The following is a 22,642-nucleotide window of genomic DNA, read 5'->3' as shown; positions in this document are numbered from 1 at the left end:
AACCACTGCTAATGTTTGCTGAGCACCCAGTGCCCGCCTGGTATGATTCACAAAGGTCCTGTGATGTTACTGTCCTAATCTCTCTTTCACTTATGGGCTGGGGAGACAAACTTTTCCTAAAATCCTTACTAAGTACATCTGCTTGCACAGAAGCTGCCCAACCTCTCCTCTGCCCGCAGCCCCCTCTCCTCTCTCCACCCAGTCCTCTGCCCCCAGGACTTTTCCCTTCAGTCAGCCTTTCCTCCTCATCAGCAGCCCTTTCTCCTGGCCTCTCTATTTGTATAACCACTCCATCTGCAAGGAATCGCATTTGACTAACAGATGCGCTGCAGGGCTTAAACCCCTGGGATGTCTATCTGTTAAGATGCTCATGAATGTCAGGCCAGAGATCACTGTGAATTTCTGGCTTTTCCCAGTGGTCCCCAGGGGCTGCTTTACAGATCTGTCTCATTTGCATTCCAGCCAAAAGTCCTGGTAGAGGCTGGGCTCTCTGGAGTAAAACACATAGCATGTTATAGGGCTAGAAGTATCAGAATGAGTTTGAATATGTTGTTATTATCAAAAAACAGAAATGCTTTCAAAGACCCTTTATTATAAACTAAGTTATATTTGGTTAGACTTTTTTTTTTTTCTATAGTACTGGGGATGGAACCCAGGGGCATTCTACCTCTGAGCTATATCCCCAGCCTTATTTTTATTTTGAAACATTCTACCTCCGAGCTACACTCCCAGCCCTATTTTTTATTCTTTATCTTGGGACAGGGTCTCACTGAGTTGCAAAGGGCCTCACTAGGTAGTTGAGGCTGTCTGCGAACTGTGATCCTCCTGTCTCAGCCTCCTGAAGGCTGTGATTGCAAGCAGGTACCACCACACCCAGCTTGAGAAATAAATTTTGCAATTATTATAGTATTTCGTGTTTTCAGCCTGTGTGTATGTGTTGCTGGGAATTGGACTCAGGGGCATTCTACCTCCAAGTTACATCCCCAGCCTTATTTTTATTTTGAAACATCATCTTGCTAGGTTGGTAAGAGTCTCACTACTTGCTGAGGCTGTCTTCAAACCTGCAATCCTCCTGTCTTAGCCTCGAAAGTGCTGGGATAAGTACCACAAAAAAAGGTAAAATCTCAAAAAGTTATATGTAATTAAGTTTGGAGTCAATGTCCAAATGTTTAAATTGGAATAGCATTAAATTTAGTTGTGTGTGTGTGTGTGTGTGTGTGTGTGTGCGCGCGTGCGTGCACGCACACATTACTAGGGACTGAATCCAGGGCATTCTACCTCTGACCTATACTCCTACTCCTATTTTTTTTTATTCTTTATTTTGAAGCAGGGTCTCACTAAGTTGCAGAGGGCTTCAATAAGTAGCTGAGGCTGGCCAAGAACCTGTGATCTTCTTATCTCAGTCTATAAGGGTGGGCTACCACACCCAGCTAGGTTGTGTATTTTAAATGTTTAGAAAGGCTTAATAAATATTTTAGGTTTAGTTTAAGTGTTTGGTAAGGTTTTTATCTATACACTGTAGAAATGTTAGATTGTTTTGTGTTTTGAGGGACTTATTAAATCAATTAAAGTTAGATTGTAGTTTGACATATTTAAAACTAAATGTTGATAAATATCTAGGCATACTTTGTAATATATATAAATCAATGAGGCATTAATCAAAAACATAAAAATAAGCCAGGCGTGGTGGTGCACACTCATAATTCCTGGTTTCAATCCCCAGTACCGCAAAAAACAAAAACACCACATAAAAATAGATTATAATAAAGTATTAACATAAGATTAATGGATTTATAAGTAAGATAATACAACTTTAAGGGCTTAAAATTAACTTTATACATAATTTAAACATATAAAGTATAAGTTGACACTCAAAAAGCTCTCCAGCCATAAAAACTCAGTTGACCTTTTTTTCAAGTGTGCATATCAGTCAGTGTAGACTAAGTTATTCTGCGGTAACAAGCAACACCCAAAGTCTCAGTGGTTTACAATGACCAAAAACCATTTCTCACATTACGTGCCAGTTGTGGACTATCTGCAGCTTTGTTCTGAAACCTCTTTCTTCTGGGACTGATAACAGCAGTCTCTGTAGTGCTGATTTCATGGGAGAGGGAGGGAATCTGAGATCACTACATGCTGACTCTTACAGCTTCTTAGAAGTGGTGGACATCAGTTCTGCTGTCAGTGTTCAGACAAAGCAAGTGTCATGGCCACTTATGAGGTCAACCGGGTAATCACATCCCTGTGATGTGCAATCCACAGGGAAGGGCACCTCAAGTCACATACTGAAGGACTACAGAGAGGCAGGGAAGTTTTATCCTCCCCAAGGTGGGGCAGCAGATATTTTGGACAATAATAATATAATCTGCTGTAACGGGAAATGAGGACATTTTTAAGTTCCTTTCCTCTGCCCCCCCACCCCACCCCAGCACGTAGTGTCAATGTGTCCTAACTCTTAGAAGCAATCACTTTTGGGTGTTGTTATTAGTGATGATTTTTATTTTTGTCTTTGGAAACTTTCTACAGTGAGTTTTATTTCTTTTGTAGCCATATTAGATGTTTTAATCAAAAGTTTAAATTAAAAACTTCTTTTGTAGTTAGATTAAAATGTATACATTTTGTTTGGAACAAAATGTTGTGGTTCACTGATTAGTTGTTCCGAATACATGAAGAGAGAGTGGTGTGTGTAGAATAGTGCTTTAGAGAAATACATCTCACAACATCAAAGGAAAAGAAGATACACTGGAGAGCTTATGTCTTAGTATATCTCTGTTTGTAATGTCTGGTTTGAAAGACTGGCTATGAAATGGAGTTTATTTATTAAATAAATAAATCAATAATGATGAATGTTTGTCTGTTGGGTAAGAAAAGGTTTAGAGGCATCTTGCATTACATGATACATTCTTTTGTGGTTATCTGGCTGATGTCATGAAATTCTGGCTCATACCACCAGGGAAGATTACATTTCTCTTTGGCAGGAAACTTACAATGTGGGCTTCACTGCATATTGTCATAGTAAAAATTTGTACTCAATTTTCTCTTCATTTGCTTCTGGTTTTATACTCGTCGGTACCGATCTTACTGAGAAAGGAGCTTTTTATAATCCAAATTAGATCTGTGACTAGTTGGTTTTTGCTGTTCTAGTTCTGCTTGGTGGGCAAGATTAAATCAGATTTTCTATTCTTCTCTTTTCCTCTCATTTTGGCTCTTCAGTGTGTTCAACCCAATCTCCATAGCGATGATGACTCTAATGTGCTTCTCTCCTTTGTCCCATGGACACAAGAAAATCACCAAGATACACTGACGATGACTCATGGCCCCTCCTCCTCTGACAATTTCTGAACTGAACAAACATTAGACCGGGTTTCAGGAAGACTCTGATGGTTGGTGGTTCTGTCAAATAAAAAGTGATAGAATGCTGGTACATGTCTATAATCCCAGTATTTAGGAGGCTGAGACCAGAGGATTTCAGGTTTGAGCCCAGCCTCAGCAACTTAGCAATGCCCTGTTTCAATATTAAAAATAAAATAAAGCTGCGCATGATGGTGCACACTTATAATCCCAGTACTTGGGAGGCTGAGACAGGATGATCACGGTCAGCCTCAGGAACTTATTGAGACCCTCTTTCAAAATAAAGAATAAAATAGGGCTGGGGGTATAGCTCGGAGGTAGAATGGCAAGTTCAATACCCAGCACCACACATAAGCACTAAAAACTAAGCCTGGGGTATATTTCAGAGATAGAATGCTCCTTTGTTCAATCCCCAGTACCACTTGCAAACAAAGAATAGGGATAAATTCCTTCTCCTAAATTTTCTTTCCTAGCCAGGTGTGGTGGTGAACTTCTGTAATTGGGACTTTTGTATTTGGGAGGGCTGATTGCAGGTTCAAAACCAGCCTCAGTAACTTCGTGAGGCTGTCAGCAAGTTAGTGAGACCCTATTTAAAAATAAAAAATAAAAATAGGGCTGGGGGTATAACCTGGAGGTAGAATGCCTTAGGTTCAGTTGTGCACATGTGCATGCACCCACACACACATTCTTTCCTTATTTCAAATAACCCATTTGCATATCTTCTCTACCCTACTCTCTACATGCCCTTTTATTAACCCATGTGCTAGCATCTCTTGAACCACTTTCTCTTCTCCATATCCAGGATGGCTATCTTAGATTACCTGCATGTTTCCATTCAAAAACATTGCCCAGTTGGGTCTCTCCATCTTCAGACATCCCCAAACCTGTCTCAGCAGTGATAACCTTTAGTTCCCCCTGACACCCTTCTTGGCAATGAGCCTTCTGCCTAAAGCACTCTTTCTTCATCTTTTATACCAACTTCCCTAATTTTCAAGATCCCTTTCAGGCGTAATGTTCTCTAGGAAGTATTTTTTGTCCACCCCATCCGCAGCCCAACGCCCAACTTGATTTAGGTGATCAACTGAGAATAGCACTTCTCACAGTGCTGTAATTGTCCATTTTTGTGGCTGGACATAAATGGACACCACCTTGAGGGTAGAGATTATAGTTCAGATTTTTTTTTTTTACCATTATATACCTACCATAGGACTTAGATGTATAATTGTTTACCCAATGAACGAATGATACCATCACAAGGAAGATCAGTAACTAGACCATGTTGGTTAGTGACACTGGGGAGATATGGAATCTAGAATCACATGGCCACTGTCTCACTGCTATCAAGAATGGAATGCCCCCTACTGGAATACTGCCTGTCGCCATTTTGGGTGGAGAAACTGTCCTCTCCCCTCCACATGGTTACAGGGATGGGTTCCTGATGGCCATGTGCATAAATAGGACTTCCTCCAATTATCCCCCACCTCAGGTGGGCCTGGATACTCAGTGAATTGGTTTAAGATGTCACTTGATGGGGTGGGGGGGGGCAAGTCTGCATCCCTGCCCCAGTAACCTGGAATCAGGACACAAAGAATAATCTTTGTAATGGTGTCTAGACAGGCTCTTATCTGCTGCCCTTTGGACCACAGAAACAGAGAAGCCTTCTTGTAAGAAGGCCAGATAAAGAAAGCTGAGGGAGGATGTAAGACAGCTCTGGTTTCATAGGAGGCTGGCGGAGTATCTCCAGCTGCTTTCCTTGAGGTTCTGCGCAATACTCCTGCAGCCTGCCATGAAATTTCCTTATATCTGGTTGGCTCTGGGTAGATCACAGTTGGAAGTGGGATCAAAAAGTAGGGAAACTGTAAGTCAAAGCTAACCCTTTGAGGTCCATTGCTACAAGTATTGTTTAGCTTCCTGGACTGGAAATGGGTTGATGAATAGTAGTAGTCCCTGCTTCATTCTCCTATACACTGGCATTTTACATGATTCTCACTTAACACCACAGCCCTGAGAGGTATGTTATTCCCACTTTATAGAAGAGGAGGCTGAGACCCAAAGAAACCAAGTAACTTGCAAGAGCCCCACAGCTATTATGTGGAGGACTCAAGTTGGACCTCAATCCTGTTTTATGCCCAAACTCTTACTCTTTCCCATATTACATATTAGCTCCATAGGTAGAATATTTGGAGCTCAAGTCCATGCCTAGGGATAGGTTGGATTAGGATTTGATTATTATGGTTGGCTTTTCCCAGTGGATCAGAATAGCCTAAGGGACTTATTTATTTATTTACTTAATTTTATTTTTTTGGTGGTACTGGGGTTCCTGGAAACCCTTCTACCTCCAGGCTACACTCCCAGACCTATTTTATATATACATTTTTTTTATTTTGGAAACAGGGTCTTTTAAGCCAGCGCGATCCTCCTGTCTCCGCCTCCCAAGCGAGGGGATTACAAGCATGCAACACCACACCCGGCTTTATTTTTTTATTTTTATTTATTTATTTTTGTGTGTGTGGTGCTGGGGATGAAATCCAGGGTCCTTCTACCTCCGGGTTACACTCCCAGACCTATTTTATATTTTATTTGGAAACAAGGTCTCACTAAGTTGCTGAGGCTGGCTTTGAACCTGCACAATCCTCCTGTCTCAGCCTCCCAAGTACTAGGATTACAAGCATGTGCCACCACGCCCGGCTAAGTGACTTGTTTAAATGGTTGGTTCCTGTCCTTACTCCACTAAAGCTTCATTCAGCCAGTCTGATTGAATGAGGCCCCAAAGTCTGCATTTAAACAAGCTTCCTGGTATATTCGGATATGCCAAAGTATTTGTAATATGCCTTGTCTTCTGGGATAAGGGAAATGATTAGGTGAATTTCTAGCCATGGTCTAGAAGAATGCCCCTCTCTGTGATTTGGGGATCATGATCTATTTATGAAAATAAACCTTTTTACTTTTTTTAGTTTTTCTTTTTAATCTCAGGTATTTGTTATAGCAATGGGAAGCTAACACTAACCCAACTAATGAGTATGGGGAGAGAGCTGATATTTATTTATTTACTTATTTATTTTTTGTGGTACTGGGGATGAAAATCAGGGCCCTTCTACCTCTGGTATACACCACCAGACTTATTTTTTTACTTAGAAATAGGGCCTCACTAAGTTGCTGAGGCTGGCTTCAAACCTGCGATCCTCTTGTCTCAGCCTCCCAAGTGATCCGGGAATGAGTACATTCTATGTCCTATCCTAAAGCAGAGCAAACATTTAAAGTTTGAAACAGGCTGCTTCCTACTCTTCCCAGCCTGCTGTTTGGGCTTCTTCCTTCCCAAGCCTGCTGGGTTGGCATGGCAACAAAAATAAGATGAAGGCCAACGCTAAAAAAGTTATAAACCCTAAAACTTAGAAAGTCAGGGGCTGGGAGGAGCTGGGGAAAAAAAAAGTCCTCTAACATAGATGCTGACAAAATGTGGGCTATTGGCCTAGGAACTTAGCAACCCAGATAAGGACAACCAGATAGGATAAGTCCTATTTGAGATCTGGGTCCAGGGATGCTGCACACTACATCTGCTCCATTGCATCCTCCTCAGAGGCACGATGCTCCCCTCACCCCTGTTTTGCTTTTATAATACATCTTTTTTTGCCCTGCACTAAATTCCAACTGCTTGTCCTGGCTCTTTATTTCCCAGCCCATGATATCTATCTGGGCTGAGGAAAAGAACTCACAATGATCCTAACCCCAAGTATTGGAATTGTAAGTGTGGGCCACCATGTCCCACTGAGAGCTGATATTTAAACCCAGGCCAGTCTGATTCTCAAGTCCTTGCTCCTGGGTACCTTTTGTTTTGGGTACTGAGGTTTGAACCCAGGGGCATTCTACCTCTGAGCTACATCCCCAGCCCTGTTTTACTTTTTATTTTGAAACAGTCTCATGAAGTTGTGGAGGGCCTAAGTTGCTGAAACTGGTCTTGAACCTGCAATCCTCCTGTTTCAGCCTCCAAAATACTGAGATTACAGGTGTGTGCCACCATACCTGGCTGAGGTCATTGTTAATTGAGAGAGGATATTAGGAATGCTATGTTATCTCAAGGACACCCAAGGACAGGAGTGTGAGTGGAAGTATAGAGAGTCCCAAAGCAAAGGCAACCATCATGAGGAACCACACCAATAGGCATGGCCCCAGCATGCCAGAGGAGGTGGAGTGCATATTGTTGGGTGTTAATTCCTACCACCTTGACCCTCATTTTCTGTCCTTAATACAGGCTCATTGAGGATGCAACCATTTACAGAGGATGAAACTCAGAAAAAAATACTTTGGGGAAACAAAGTACAGACTAGAAAATATACCAGTTTTAATCTACCAAGTTGGGAAAGAATAAATAAAGATAATGTGAAATGCTGATCACGTTTTGAAACAGGTATAGCCTGCGGCAGTGGAATAGATTAATTAAAGTTTTATAGAATCAATTCACCAATATCCATCAAGAATTTTGAGCCAGATGTGGTGGCGCACGCTTGTAATCCCCGCGCTTGGGAGGCGGAGACAGGAGGATCGTGCAGGTTCAAAGCCAGCCGTGCGTGCTGGCTTAGGAGACCCTGTTTCCAAATAAAAATATAAAATAGGTCTGAGAGTGTATCCCGGAGGTAGAAGTGCTTCCAGGAACCCCAGTACCACCAAAAAAAAAAAAAAAGAATTTTGAGAGTATTCTAACTCTTTGTGCCAATATCCTAATCCTGGGAGTTTTTTTTCTCTAAGGAAATAAAGCAATCATAAGGTTAGAGATTTTAATTGTAAGGGTACCAGAATAAAATTATTTGTATTAGACAAAAAAAATTAGTGCCCCAAACAGGAGAAGTGTTAAGTAAATTATGGCAAATTCATAGGATAGTTTATTATGCAACTTTCAAAGATTTAACAGTTTAAAAGCTTTTTCATCACTGTTAACTTTAGGGGAGAAGGAAGCCCAGTGTTAAATTGCATACAGACCTTTGCCTATGTGAAAGATTAGAGGGGCATTTTTCAAGATTCTAAAACTGATTATTTCTGAGTGGTAGGATTATAGGATCATTTCTTTCTTTATGCTTTTCAACATTTCCTACATGTTCTAAACTGAGTGGAATGATTTTGCTAATTGGGGGGTGGGGAGATGTCATTGAAAATGATCACACCTGATTAGCTGCAGTCTGCACTCTTTGCCTTTGGCAAGAGACAGATTTTGTGAGCCCAGAAGCCCTGCCAGGAAAAGTACAGTTAACCAGAAGGAATCCACCCTGGGGCCTGGCCAGGCCCTGCTGGAGGAAGGAGAGGTGCAGAGAAGCCCATCTGGGGAGGAGGCAGTGCTGTTTTTCAGATGCATTCCCAAATTGAGCTCACCTATGGATTCTCAGGGCCCTAATTAAAAGTCAATTGGTGGTGCTGGCCTGAAGGCCAAGCTAAATGTACCCAATGCTGCCTTGAAGTGTGGGGGACATGGCTGGGCAGAAGCTCAGGGGACCTGGCTTCTTAGCCCCCATCTGAGTGCCTCTGAGCAGCCAGGAAGAATTCACACTTGGCTCCCATCAAGCTGCTCGGCTGCTGGGAGTCCAGGTTTCTACTCAGATACAGTTGAGGCTAAAATTCCCTCCTGCTGCACTGTCTAGCACAGCCCAGTCTGCAGCCGCAGAGAGCAGGTCAGAAAGGCAGACGCTCAGGCCCCACCTCTTGTGTGTGCAGAATCGGAGAGAGCACCCTAACGCACTCCAGGAGGATTCAAGGGCCACTGGGTTTGCAGCACACTGAGCTCCCCTGTGGGGAACTGAACCCCTGACTGGGCTGGGCTGGCGGAGCCGGTCAAGGTGGGAGCCAGTCTGGTGGGAGGGAAGCAGAAGTGGCCCCCCAGGACAGCCCAGGGCCGCTGGGCAGAGCACTGATGAGCCACTCACTTCTGCTGTTTAGGGCAAAATAGGCTGGACAATAGCCTATTCCAGGGTGACCTCCTCTAGGAATGCGGGGGCCTGGGATTGTCTCTCCTGACCGCTTGGGGTCCCTGCAGTTGGGGTCTTATTTTCGCCTTCCAGGTGGTTTTATGGGGTGGGATGTTGCCAGCTGACTGAGCTAGCCCAGGGCCCCCTCCTTGCTCTAGTGGTGCCAGCTGGTTCTCAGGCCAGCTATAAAGGCTGTGTGCAGGCACACATCATCCCGGGTCCCTGGAGGTTTGTTGGGAACTGGGAGGTTGGGTTTTCTCATCACGGCCAAGGCACTGTCTCCGGGCTTCTCGAGGTATAGAGAGACCTGGATCCCCTTATCTCTCTTTTTTTCTTTCTATTTTGTTATTTCCCCCCAGACTCATTAAGGTATAATTGGCAAATATGGGCCACTTTTGTTTAGGAGGAGGTAGTTCTCAATACAATAAGAATTGCAGAAATGTCAAAGCAAGTTAAAATGTTATAGTCTATTTTGGGGGGGGTCATAATTTTATTTTATTTATTTATTTATTTTTTAATTTTTATTGGTGCATTATATTCATACATCATATTGGGGTAAAAATCTTGTGTGTAGAGACAGGCACACACCACTGATTTAACCCCTACCCAATTCCCACCCCATTCCCTCCCTGTCCCTCCTTCCCTTGCTTGGCTTAGTGGTTGATTTCAATATGTTTAAGTACATTGTGTGTTTTAGAGATTTTCCTCTTCCCCCCTCCTTTCTCCTCCTTTAGGTTGTCTTGTTTGCTCCTCCATAGGATTTTCTTTTTCATCTAGAGTTCCTCCTATGACCCAATTCTCCCTAACTCTCACATATTAGGGAAAGTATCTTATTTCTTATTTCTTGTGACTGACTAATCTCACTTAGCATAATGTCCTCCAGTTCCATCCATTTCCCTGAAAATGATGTAATTGAGGTTTTTTTGATGGCTGAGTAAAATTCCATTGTGTACATATTCCACAGTTCTGTAATCCAATCATCTGTTGATGGACATATAGTCTATTTTTAATCTACATTTAAAAAAATAAGTGCTTAAAAATACAGACAAAGCCAGCCAGGTGTAGTGGTGTATGCTATAATCCCAGTACTTGGGAGACTGACACAGGAAAAGCGTAGGTTTGAGGCCAGCCTCAGCAACTTAGCAAGACCTTGTTTAAAAAAAAATAGGGCTGGGGTTGGGGGCTGGGGTTGTAGCTTAGGGGTAGAACACTCCTGGGTTCAGTTAGTCTCCAGTGCCACAAAAATACAATAATAATACAACATGAATATGGATATATTGCTAGGGCTGCCATAACAAAGTTCCACAGACAGGTAGATTAAATAACAGAAATTAATTGTCTTACATTTGTGGCCCAAAGTCCCAGATGGAGACGTTGGCAGAGTTGGTTTCTTCTGAGTCCTTTCTCTTTGGCTGATAGACAGCCGTCTCCCCCCACATTGTCACATGGTCCTCCCTCTCTGTGTCTAGTCTCATAAGGATACCCATCATATTGGATTAGAGCCAACCCTAAGGACCTCATGTTAAAACTTTACCTCTTAGGCCTGTACTCTATGTACCATCACTAGGACTTTTCAACATATGAATCTGGGGGCCACAACTCAACCCCCAAAAAATACCTTTAGGAAATAACATCCAAAAATAACATCTAAAATAAAGCCTCTTGCTTTATTACATGCCTGTAATCATAGTACTGGGAAGACAAGATAGGAGGATCACAGGTTCAAGATCAGCCTCAGCAACTTAGCAAGACTCTGCTTTAAAATGAAAAATAAAAAGGGGTAGGAGTAGAGCTTGGCAGTAGAATGCTCCTGGGTTCAATCCCCCAAACCAAATACATTCCCAAATACATAAAATTTTTATCTTATTTTGAGACAGGGTCTTGCTAAGTTGCCCAAGCTGGCCTCAAACTTGTGATCTCCCTGCCTCAGCATTCTGGGTTCCTGGTATTATAGGCGTGTGCCAGGTATTATAGGGGTCTCTTATAAGGGCATTGACTCCAATCATGAGAGCTTTGCCCTCATCACCTACTCACGTCCCAAAGCCCTCACTATCACTTTTGGGGGGTATGATTTGAACATGTGACTTTTGGGGGAGAGCGTGAATTCATTCCATCCACTCTATATTTGTGCAGTGAGGTCAGGAAGAATAGCCCCCTCCCCGCTCCCTGACTCAGCCTGGTTCCGACCCTCTAGACCAGTCTCCACCTTGGGCCTCATATGAATCCCAGAAACTTCCCTTTGGCAGGAAAGTTCAAGGGCTTGTCTATAGCAGATGATGCCCATAGCTGAGCGAGGCCTCCCTAGGGGTTGGGGTTCTGTCACCCTCTGCTTGGAGTACGTGTGATGAAGTAGCCTTGCCTGATTCTGTCTTCTGGTCTTGAAGATGCTCCTACAGTTCTAGATCCTGGAGGGCATTCCTGGGGAATTCTCAGTCATCACTGAGCGCAGGCTTTGCAGCGCAGGCCTGGGAGTCGGCCCTTTCAGATGAACAATATTTCCTTCCTTCCTTCCTTCCTTCCTCCCTTCCTTCCTTCCTTCCTTCTTCTTACTGGTGATTGAACCCAGGGGCATTTTACCTCTGAGCGACATCCCCAGCATATATGTGTGTGTGTGTGTGTGTGTGTGTGTGTGTGCGTGTATGTGTATATATGTGTGTATATGTATATATATTATTTTAAATGTGGTATTACTAAGTTGCAGAGACTGCCCTCAAACCTGCAATCCTCCTGTCTCAGACTCCTTAGTACTGGGATTACAGGCATGGCCACTGTACTGTGCTGAGCCAATGTTTCCTCTTTTAAGTCTTCCTTCATCCTTAAAGATACCTTTAATATGTTGAATTGTGTTTTTCTCTTTAAAAAAATATGTATATATGTATATATACATACATACATACATACATATATATTTATACACATACACACAGACATATGCCCCAAACCTAGTACATGAGAATGTAATTGTATTTTTTATTTGGAGATAGCATTTTTATAGAAATAATCAAGTTTAAATTGAGGTCATTAGTATGGTCCTTAATCCAACAGAATTGTGGTCCTTATAGAAAGGGTGAAATCTGGAGACAGAGACAGACACACATAGAGGGAAGATACTATGTAGAGCTGCGAGAGAAGAGGGTCTTCTATAGGCCCAGGATGGAGGCCGGGAACAATCCCTCACAGCCCTCAGGAGGAAGCAGCCCCGCAGCATCTTAATTTCTGGACCCTCGCTCAGAATTGTGAAGAGAATACATATCCGTGTCTTCAGGTCCCCTACAGGGCGGTCCTCACGAGCCAGTGTGCTGCTGTCTGCAGTGATCCTTCCTCTGCCTCCTTGTTCACCCGGCTACTCACACTTCTGTTACACAGAATGGACTCAGGCAAGACCTCCTCCTGTTTCTCAGTAGTGTCTTGTCTAGTTTACATGTGTGAAAGCTTTGGTTCTCCTCATGATCAGAAGCTTCCTCAGGGCAGAGGTCAGGGTTACGTTCCCTTTTTAAGTTCCGTAGGCCCTTGCCTGCTGCTGAATCTTAGTGAAAGCACATGGACTTGGAGGATTTTGCTCCCTTCCTGGGTTCTGTCATAGGGTGGGGCACCGAGCCTCTTGAGAGGGGTCCTTCTTGAGGACCTGGGGCACAGAGGTGTGCTCACCCAGCCCACCAGCTCTTGCAACTTAGTCTCTTTTTCAACTTGTGATGTAATTCTGACAATATGCTGTCTCATCAGCAGAGTGTCACCATAACCTTGAGAGGACATCGAAATACAAACTTGAGACTCTCCACAGAGCTCTGGACTCCAGAGATGGATCTCAGGGAGAGGCTCAGGGTAGGTTGGGGGATTCTGGCTGCTCCTCTGAGGCCCTAGGGCTTGAGAAGCCACAAAAGCCAGCCCTCCTTGGGGTTTTCACAACCTTGGTCTCCTCAGAGCCTCTTCTAAGAAAATGTTGGATCTGAACTTCGAGGATGACAACCTCTAAGTCTAGGGTACTAGCTCCTGCTCCGCTCCTCTTGCAGGTGTGTGTGTGTGTGTGTGTGTGTGTGTGTGTGTGTGTGTGTGTGTGTGCTTGGTCTGAGTGAGGCCCTGGAGAATGAACTAGAGGCTCACAAGGAAGGATGAGCCTCAAAGCTGCCCACGTCCCTCCACGCCCACCACCTGATGGCCCAGCTGCTGTGGGGGCCATTGCTTCCACAGGGGCCCTGAGTCTTCCAACTCAGTCATCACGGATGACTCTTGCAAAGGAGCAAGTGCCAAGCATTAGTTCCTTCCTTCTTTCCTTCCATCCTTTCTTTTGTATTGGCACTGGAGATTGAACCCAGGGGCATTCTACCTCTGAGCCACACCCCCAGCTCTTTTATTTTTGTGGTACTGGGGGTTGAGTCCAGGGGCATTTTGCCTCCAAGCTGCACTCCCAGCTCTATTTTAATTTATTATTATTATTATTATTATTATTATTATTATTAATTTGGCGGTACTGGGGATGGAACCCAGGGGCATTTTACCTTGGAGCTACACCCCCAGCCCTATTTTTTTCTTTATTTTGAAACAGGGTCTTACTGAGTTGCAAAGGGCCTCACTAAGTAGCTGAGGCTGTCCACAAACCACAATCCTCCTATCTCAGCTTCCCAAATGCTGGGGTTACAAGCATGTACCATCATGCTGGGCTATTTTTGTTTTTTTATTTTGAAACAGGGTCTCACTAAGTTGTGAAGGGCTTCACTAAGTTGCTGAGGCTGGCCATGAACATATGACCCTCATGTCTTAGTCTTCCAGGGCACTTTAAACACTGTACCAGGTCAGGAGAGTGGCAGAAAAACATGTTTGAGATAAAAGCCCTACTTAGCCATCCTCAACTCCCTGCCCCTTCACCTTCCAAGAAGCTGACTTTCGACTTCATGGCAGTGTGTGTGTGTGTGTGTGTGTGTGTGTGTGTGTGTGTGTTTGTGTGTGTGTTTAAAGTGATGGTGCGGAAAATCAGAGCAGGCCTCAGGTCCTAAAACCCAAAGCCACCCTAGAATGGAAGGACTCTAGATAGAGTCGAAGGATTCAGGATTGGGGGTCATGAGAGGACAGTTTTTTCTGGAGATGCAAAAGGATTCCTTGGGTGCTGAGGGAAGAAGAACAAGACAGTACAGAGATGATGGTTCCTGTCCTGTGATCTGCAAACTAGACACAGCCTTGGACCCCCCCCCCCGCCCGCCTCGAGGAAGAATGGCTTGTGTGGTATGTTCAGGCAGAGTGGACCTGCCTTCTAGAGCTTCCCATGCTGGTGAGGTTCAGATCAAGACAGCCACAGTAGTAGCAGTGAGCCTCAGCCTTTCAGAGGACCATGACCTTAAAAGGACGTCAGGTTGGCGACTGTGCTGCTGGGGAGAAGGGTGTCTCTGGGGCAGCTGCACTGCACACCTCCAGAGGTGCATCCATGTCATATCTTGCGTGGTGAGCCGAAGTAGAATTCCAAAGAGACTCCCCTTCTCCTGTTCTCTGCTTGGCCAATCAAAGACTAATCTAGTTCTGCTGGGCTTTGCAGGTGGCATTAAGTTATTGATCAGCTGACCTTGGAATAGGGGAGTGCTCAGGTTATCCAGGTGCTGCAGTCAAGCAGGAGAGGAAGGCAGAAGAGCCCACGCAGTAGGAGGGACAGCCCGAGGCCCTCCTGTTGTGAGGCGCATCCACGAGAGAGTCACCACGAGCCAATATTAAATTTAAAGAGAGTTTATTTCAGACTCGAGTCCGTTCTCTCGGCTCATCAGACACAGCTGCGAGAAAACGAGAGCCCCGAGCTCAGAGATTAGGACATATTTATACTCTATATGGAGAACAGTATACTTGTAGCTTTATGATTGGTTTAGGAGGCCTTAGGTTTAGCTGTTTAATAGAGATTGGTCGCTATGACTTCTGGGCAGCCCTCCCTGCACAAGGGTCTATATTTGAATATGTTTTTAACTTTCCAGAATATTAACACAGCCGTTAGCTCACAGAATGTCATCTTGCCCTGGTGAGGGACCACCAAACCAAGGACATCTTGGGTTTTTTTTTGTTTTTTGGTGGTACTGGGGTTCCTGGAAGCCCTTCTACCTCCGGGCTATACTCCCAGACCTATTTTATACTTTTTTTTTTTTTTTTTTTGGAAACAGGGTCTCTTAAGCCAGCGAGGCTGGCTCCTAACCAGCGTGATCCTCCTGTCTCTGCCTCCCAAGCTGGGATGTGGGGGAATTACAATCATGCACAACCACGCCCAGTGACATCTTGTTTTTAAGTCCTTGGGCAGGGGAATTGAAAATAGCCCTTAGGCCAGCCCATACTATCTTTCAGTTACAGCTTGCCCCATTAGCACTTTTTTCTATAACTATTTAATTGCCATTTTAGCCGCTTGTTACTATTATATTTTTGCCATTCTACTTTTACTTTTAGGGCTAATTTAATGGATTATGGATAGTCTATAACAAGACAACTTATCTCTTAAGGGAACAGGCCCAACCTTTATTAAACTTAGAAAAGTCTACTTCACTCCAAGCAGAAGGGGGCCTGAGGCCTCACTGTTGGTGCTGAAAGGATCTGAGGAGCTAATGGTGACCCCGGCTGACAGCCAGCAAGAGGGACCCCAATCCCTCAACTGCACAGAACCACACCAGCCAACAACCTGAACGAGCCTGGGAGAGGATTCCTTCCAAATGTTTCCAGATCTGAGCCCATCCTGGCCAACACCTGATTGTAGCCTGGTGAGACCTGATTGGACTCCTGATCATCAGAAATGGTGAGGTCATGAATTTATGTTGTTTTAAGCCATGTGCTTTGTGGTAATTTGTTACATAAGCAATGGTGCCCCTGCAGTTGCACAGGGCGTAAAGTGAATGATCACAGCTGGCCCCTCCGTGTGCCCCTGTGAATAAGACGCTGCAGTTCCCATCCCAGAGTTTGTCCAGACTTTGACAAGAGCAGGTTCAGGGCACGGGTCAATTCTAAGTTGACTGAGATTCTGTTTCTGCCTCACTGGTGGGATGGGAATAGAAACAGAAGTTAAAATCACTGGTTCAGCAATTTGTTATCTGCACACCTAAATTTGTGGCTGAGATTGGGCTCCACATGAGGGGCTATGATGGAGATATCACATTTGATGGAGTTAGAATTAGTGTTTCCTAAATGCTGAGAGACAGAAGAGCAGAGGAGCTAGGCCTGATAGCCTGTAATCTTAGAACTTGGGAGGCTGAGACAGGAGGATCGCAAGTTTGCAACCAACCTCAGCAACTTAGTAAGACCTTGTTTCAAAATGTAAAATAGGGCTCAGGGTATAGCTGAGAGGTAGAATGCCCCTGGGTTCAATCTCCAGCATAATGCGCGCGCGCGCACACACACACACACACACACACACACACACACACACACCCCACAGCAGAGGTAGAGAGGCCAAACAGTTGAGTAGATAAGAGGGCTTCATGACAGACCACATAGACACAGCCTGTGCCAGGGACCGCCCACCAGCCAAGGTGACAAATGCCAGCGTGCTCCTCTGTTTGGAGGCTCTGTGCCATGCCAGTGACTCTGGGGCTCTGTCTGTGGCTGTTCAGGAGGAAGTGCCAGCTGCTGCGGGGTTCTGGAAAGCACCCGCGGTTCTGTTCTGCTTTGTCTGGCTTCCCACATAGGGAGGAGTAGCGTTCCTTTCTGCAGCCTGAACAAACCCATGGGCAGCCGCTGGGTGAGATGGGAGGCAGGAGGAGGGTTGAGATCTCGTGGCCCCAGCACCCTAGGGACTTGGGCTTGTGGGTGCCCGGGTGTGACAGGGGCTCTCTAAGCCAAAAGCTAGGCTGCATATGCAGAAAAGTCACCGTCCATGACGCACTTGATGGAGACTCTCATGGCCAGAGAGGGGATCCTCTCTGGTTCTAGAGTACATTGAGACGCTGGTGTTAGGGGCACTGGGAGACCTTCTGGGAAGGTGCTTAAGGTTCTGTGGTGTGAGGGGAAGGGGAAAGGGAAGGTGCTGGAAAGTTGAGGGTCGAAGCTTCATGGGCAGATCACTAGGTCCCAGACTGGCTTTTCTCATTAGCTGGGCAAACTTGGGGATGCTTCTCAACCTCTCTGGCAGTAGTTTTCTGATTTGTAAAATGGGGTTGTTAAGAGGGTTTTCTATCCACTTTGTTGTAAGGCTTTTTGTTGTTGTTGTAAGAGAAAAGTGGTGCGCAGGGTATGACAATGCATCTTACCCAAGATAAGGCACAGAAGGCCCAGGGGAGGATTTGCACGGGATGGAGTGCTAAGCACCTAGTCCAGGTGCTTGGAGGAGGTAGAAATGTGTCGTTACTAGGAGTCAATAGGGGTTTCTGTGTAGTGGCCCTTGGTCACTTGACTGTGCATCATACAACCTCTGCTTCCTAATAACACGGATCACTTTCCTTTGGGGACTGCACTTCTGGGTGCAGTGGTGGAAGGCAGCATCCTTTCCCTCTGGAACCCAAAGGGGCCAGCTCTTCCATCCTACCAAGGGATGGTTTGGGTGCATGGCTCTGGCCAGTTAAACTCTGTCCTAGCAAATGTCTCTGTTCTCTCTTGGTGGACTCCTTACTGCATAGACATCATACCTCCTGGATAGGTCATCTTCTCTTTCATTTCTTTTTTTCTCTTTTAGTTACATTTTTTAAAATAATTTCTCTGTTTTATCTTCCAGATAATAAATAATTCTGTTGAATTTATTTTTTCAGTTAATATAATTCTAAGAACTCTTTTTATGATTCTTATTTCCTCATAGAGTATTCTGTGTGTGTGTGTGTGTGTGTGTGTGTGTGTGTGTGTGTATACTAGTTATTGAACCCAACTACTGAGCTACATTCCATCCCTATTTTTTATATTTACTTATTTAGTACCAGGGATTGAACCTGGGACATTTTATCTCTGAGCTACACTCTCAGCCTTTTAAAAAATTTTTTGTTTTGAAACAAGGTCTCTCTAAATTGCTCAGGTTGGTCTCAAACTTGCAATTCTCTCGTCTCAGCCTCTCAAGCCCTAGGATTACAGGAGTCAGCCACCATGCCTGGCAGCATCCTGTTCTTGTTTCATGAACACCTATCTTTTCATATTTCACATAGGATATTATTTATAGGCATGAATGTGTGTTCCTCTCATCCATTTATATACACTTTCGTGCTCACAAACTTTCTCTCCCCTCTGAACTGCTTTTATTCTGATTGTTTGGTGTCTCATCTTTTAGAGTGAGGCACTCAAAAGTGAATTGAAAGCTCCCCTGGGGTATTTCCACCCTATCACCTTAAAATTGACAACAATCATGACGTTCATTTCTTTTTTTTTCCTGAATGTTATTTTAACACTTTCTATTGTTCATTATGTTCTGCTAAGTTAATGAATATATTTACTCACAATTTCCCTATTGTTTTATTGAACATTACATTTCTTTTTTTTTCTGATGTGTAGAGATAAATTCACTGTAAATGTCTCTCTACATATAGCTTTTATTTTCATCTAAGTCATTTTGTTGGAATGAATTCTGGGAGTGGAATTATCAGGTCAAAAGCTTGTGGACGCCGGGCGTGGTGGAGCACGCTTGTAATTCTCGCGCTTGGGAGGCGGAGACAGGAGGATTGCGCAGGTTCGAAGCCAGCTGCTCTGGCTTAAGAGACCCTGTTTCCAAATAAAAAGCATAAACATAGGTTTGGGAGTGTAGCCCGGAGGTAGAAGGGCTTCCAGAACCCCAGTACCACAAAAAAAAAAAAAAAAAAAAGCTTGTGGACATTTTCAACACTCTTCTCTGTGTGTTGCCGAATTCCTTTCTAAAGAATATAGGCACAATGTCAACATCAACAAATGAACACAAGCCTTCTAGCCCTTGACTTTGGGTTTTTTATTTCTTTTTTATTAATGTGCTTTGATTTGGTGCACTGTAATTACACATCATACTGGGATATAGATTGATGGGACATACATGCACACACCCATGCTCATCTCCTTCCCCTTCCCAGTACATGTCTTTGAGAGTGGAATTGGTAATTTTATATACTCATGTAGCATTACTTCAACGGTTATATTCCTTATACCTCTGTTCCCCTTCTCCTTCCATCACTCCATTGGAGTCTTTATAGTTGTTTGCTGTTATAAAGGTTCAAACCAACACCTGAATTACATTATTAAGTTTGCCTATCTCTGCTGAACAGGCATGGTGCAGGCCTGTTATCCCCACACCTGGGAGTCTGAGAGAGAAGGATTGCAAATTTGAGGACAGTCTGGGAAACTTAGCAAGACCCTGTTTCAAAATTAAAAAAAATAATAATAATAAGGGCTGAGATTATAGCTCAGTATTAGAGTTGCCCTGGGTTCAATCCACAGCATCCTCCCCCATGCAAGCTTGTTTATCTTTGTTGGTGAGGTCAAATGCTCGGAGCTAGGAAAATTAAGCTTGGAAAAAATATGAAGAAGCCTGTGAGATATAGAGAGGTTTCTTAAAAACCTTCCAAATACATGCAAAGACAAAACTATTTGATGTTTTTCATGATTCTCAACCCAGGGTGTGTGTGTGCTGAAGAGGGCTGACCCCTGAAATTATATGCCAAATTCTGTGTCCATGTGCACATTAACAAGGCTTCCATCACAGCCTCATAAGGATTGGACCTAAGAAGGCTAAGTTATGTGATGGACATTTCTGCCCAAAGTAGGGAAAAAAAGCGATACAGGAAGATTCCTGGGTTTGAAATCTTCTCCACTGCTTGCTCCATGGCTGTGTGAGCTTCGGCAAGTCACTTAGCTGCTCTGTGCTCCAGGGCAAAGTGGGGAGGGAAATGACAGCACCCTTCCATAGGGTGGTTGGTGTGTGTGTGTTGGGGGGGGGGCGACAGAGTTGACGAAGGTGAAACACATCAGTACTGCCTGGCAGGTAGCTTAGGGCTTGTACATGATGCCTACTGTTCAGATGATTAACAACTGGAGCCCTGCAGCAGAGGATCGGCCACCTCAGGTAGCAGTGTTTCCCTGCAGTAGATGACAACTGTCAGGAGGGCTCTGGAGGGGATCCCTGAGTTGGGAGGACGGTTGGATTTGGCATGCTAAGCTTCTGTGAATTAAGATTTCCCTTGGGGCAGGTGGCAAATGGTGAGACTCAATAAGTCCTCAATAAGCCAGCCGGCCTCCAGCAGGGGTGACAGCTGCTCTGCTGAAATGGAAATGTGCTTCTGAATGAGCAGGCTGCTTCCAGGGACATTCCTGGCTCTCCCTCCCCAGCGTGCAGAAAGCAACGTGAGAAACCCGAGTGTGGCTTCCTCTCCATCGGGAGCAGAGAGTGAGGGTGATGCTCTCGCACCCCCACATGTGACTTGGGCGCACACAGTGCCTCCTGCATCCAAGAAACCCAGAAACAAAGAGCTGCAGGCGCTGGTGATGAGAGGCGGGCCACCGGAGCATCTGCCAGTGCTTTTCAACAGATGCAGAAACCCCCTTGAAGCAAGCAGGGCTGGACCTGCAGTGGCAAGCGAGGACGAGCCTGTGAGCGCCTTCTGAGCTGTCTAAGGGCGACTGTGTACCCCCAAGTTCAGAGCCCAGCCTCCACTCTGCCCAGGGAGCACTGCACGGGCTGGAGTTCCTCCCTGTGAGCCAGAACCCCACAGGAAGATGAAGGCCCCGAGTGGTGGGGAGGGGGTGCAGAGAAGGAAAGCTGGGGGCACACTCACCTTTGCTGCTAGGTCTCCCAGCAGAGAAGACTGGCCTCACAGGAGCCCTGTGGTTTTATGTACACGCCACCAGCACTTTTTCTTTGAATCTTTTGGAGAGAAGCAATCTTTTGGGCTTCACCCTGGCCTGGCCTTATTCCCAGGCAGTTCTCAGAGCAGGAAAAGGAGGCCCACAAGCCTATAGCCAGCAAACCTGCCACCCTGCCCCAGGTCCACTCCTAATTAGCCATGTGACCTTGAAAAATTGGAGGTCACTGCACCTCATTTACTCCAGCTGTGAAATGGACAGAGAGGTTCAAAGAAAAATGTCCGGGTGATTCTCCAGCTCTAAAGCCTGGCTATTCTCTAGGTCAGCATTCATTGTCCATTCTCTCTACTGTCGTAGGAAGGATTTGATTCAGCACGGACTAACAGCAAAGTCCCAGGTAAAAACGATAGAAATTTCTCTCTCATATCCACAAAGTCCAGCGGGAGAAATTCCAGGGCTGATATGTGACTCCCTGATGTCATCTTGACACTTCTATTTCCACACTTTTTTTTTTTTTTTTTTTTGGTCAACCCAGGTTATACTTGGAGCCATTACATCAGTTTTAGAAGGATGGATGGAGCTTTCACACACACACACACACACACACACACACACACACACACACATGCCTGGACCAAATGACTGGGGTGTGTCCCTCCCAGGGCCCAGCCCAGGCCTGGCCAGCAGGCTTAGCTCAACAGGAGTTGGCAGAATAATGTGTGAGTGAAAGCTGAGTGGGCTGGTGAGTGGCTCTGCTTCCCTCTTGGAGAAGACTCTATCCTGTGAATTTAGGCTGAGGACAAGGGAGAAGTCTTCTCTAGGTAATTCCTGGAAGAAAATAAGTCTTCAGTGTTCATTTGGAGCCTATTTGCAATAATTTACATTTAGCGGATTGTTCCCTGTGTGGTGCTTGTTTTTGCTGAGATGTTTGTTTTGGTAAATAAGAGTTCTTAAGCACAGGTGATTAGCCCTTAGCATCATGCTAGGAGCAGAGCAGACGCTTTATAAATTACAGTTGTTGTGATCCAGGTATGGTGGCACACACCTGCAATCCCAGAACTTTGGAGGCTGAGAGAGGAGGATTGCAGATTTGAAGCCAGCGTCCGCAATTTAGAGAGATCCTGTTTCAAAATAAAATAAGGCTAGGGGATACAGCTTGGATATAGACTATCTCTCTCTGTGTGTGTAATGTGCGTACACACACACACACACACACACACACACACACACACTATTTTACTTTACTTTTGGAGTCATTTAAAAAAGGGGCATGGTGACATACACCTGTGATCTCTGCTACTTGGGAGGCTGAAGCAGGAGGACCACCAGTTGGAGGCCAGTCTGGGCAACCCTGTATTAGAATAAAATAGAAAGGGCCGGGAATGTAGCTCAGGGGTAGAGCACATACCTAGCAGGCTCCAGGTGGTGGGTTTGATCCCTAGGAGAGCAAGACCATAGAACCTCAGGGCTAGCTGAGATAGGGCTGTCTTTAGAGCATTGCTGCCCCCTGGTGGGTTTATGAAAAAAGACATGCACTGGAGGCATCTTGCAGGGCTTGATGTTGATTTTTCTGGTTCACAAACACTTTACTAAGAGGTGGAGGGAGCACTTTGGGGATGAATATAGGGATAAGCACTCCTTATCCTCCA

This window comes from Muscardinus avellanarius (genome assembly GCF_963383645.1).
Source record: "Muscardinus avellanarius genome assembly, chromosome: 1".
NCBI lineage: Eukaryota > Metazoa > Chordata > Mammalia > Rodentia > Gliridae > Muscardinus > Muscardinus avellanarius.
This window is presented reverse-complemented; position numbering follows the sequence as displayed.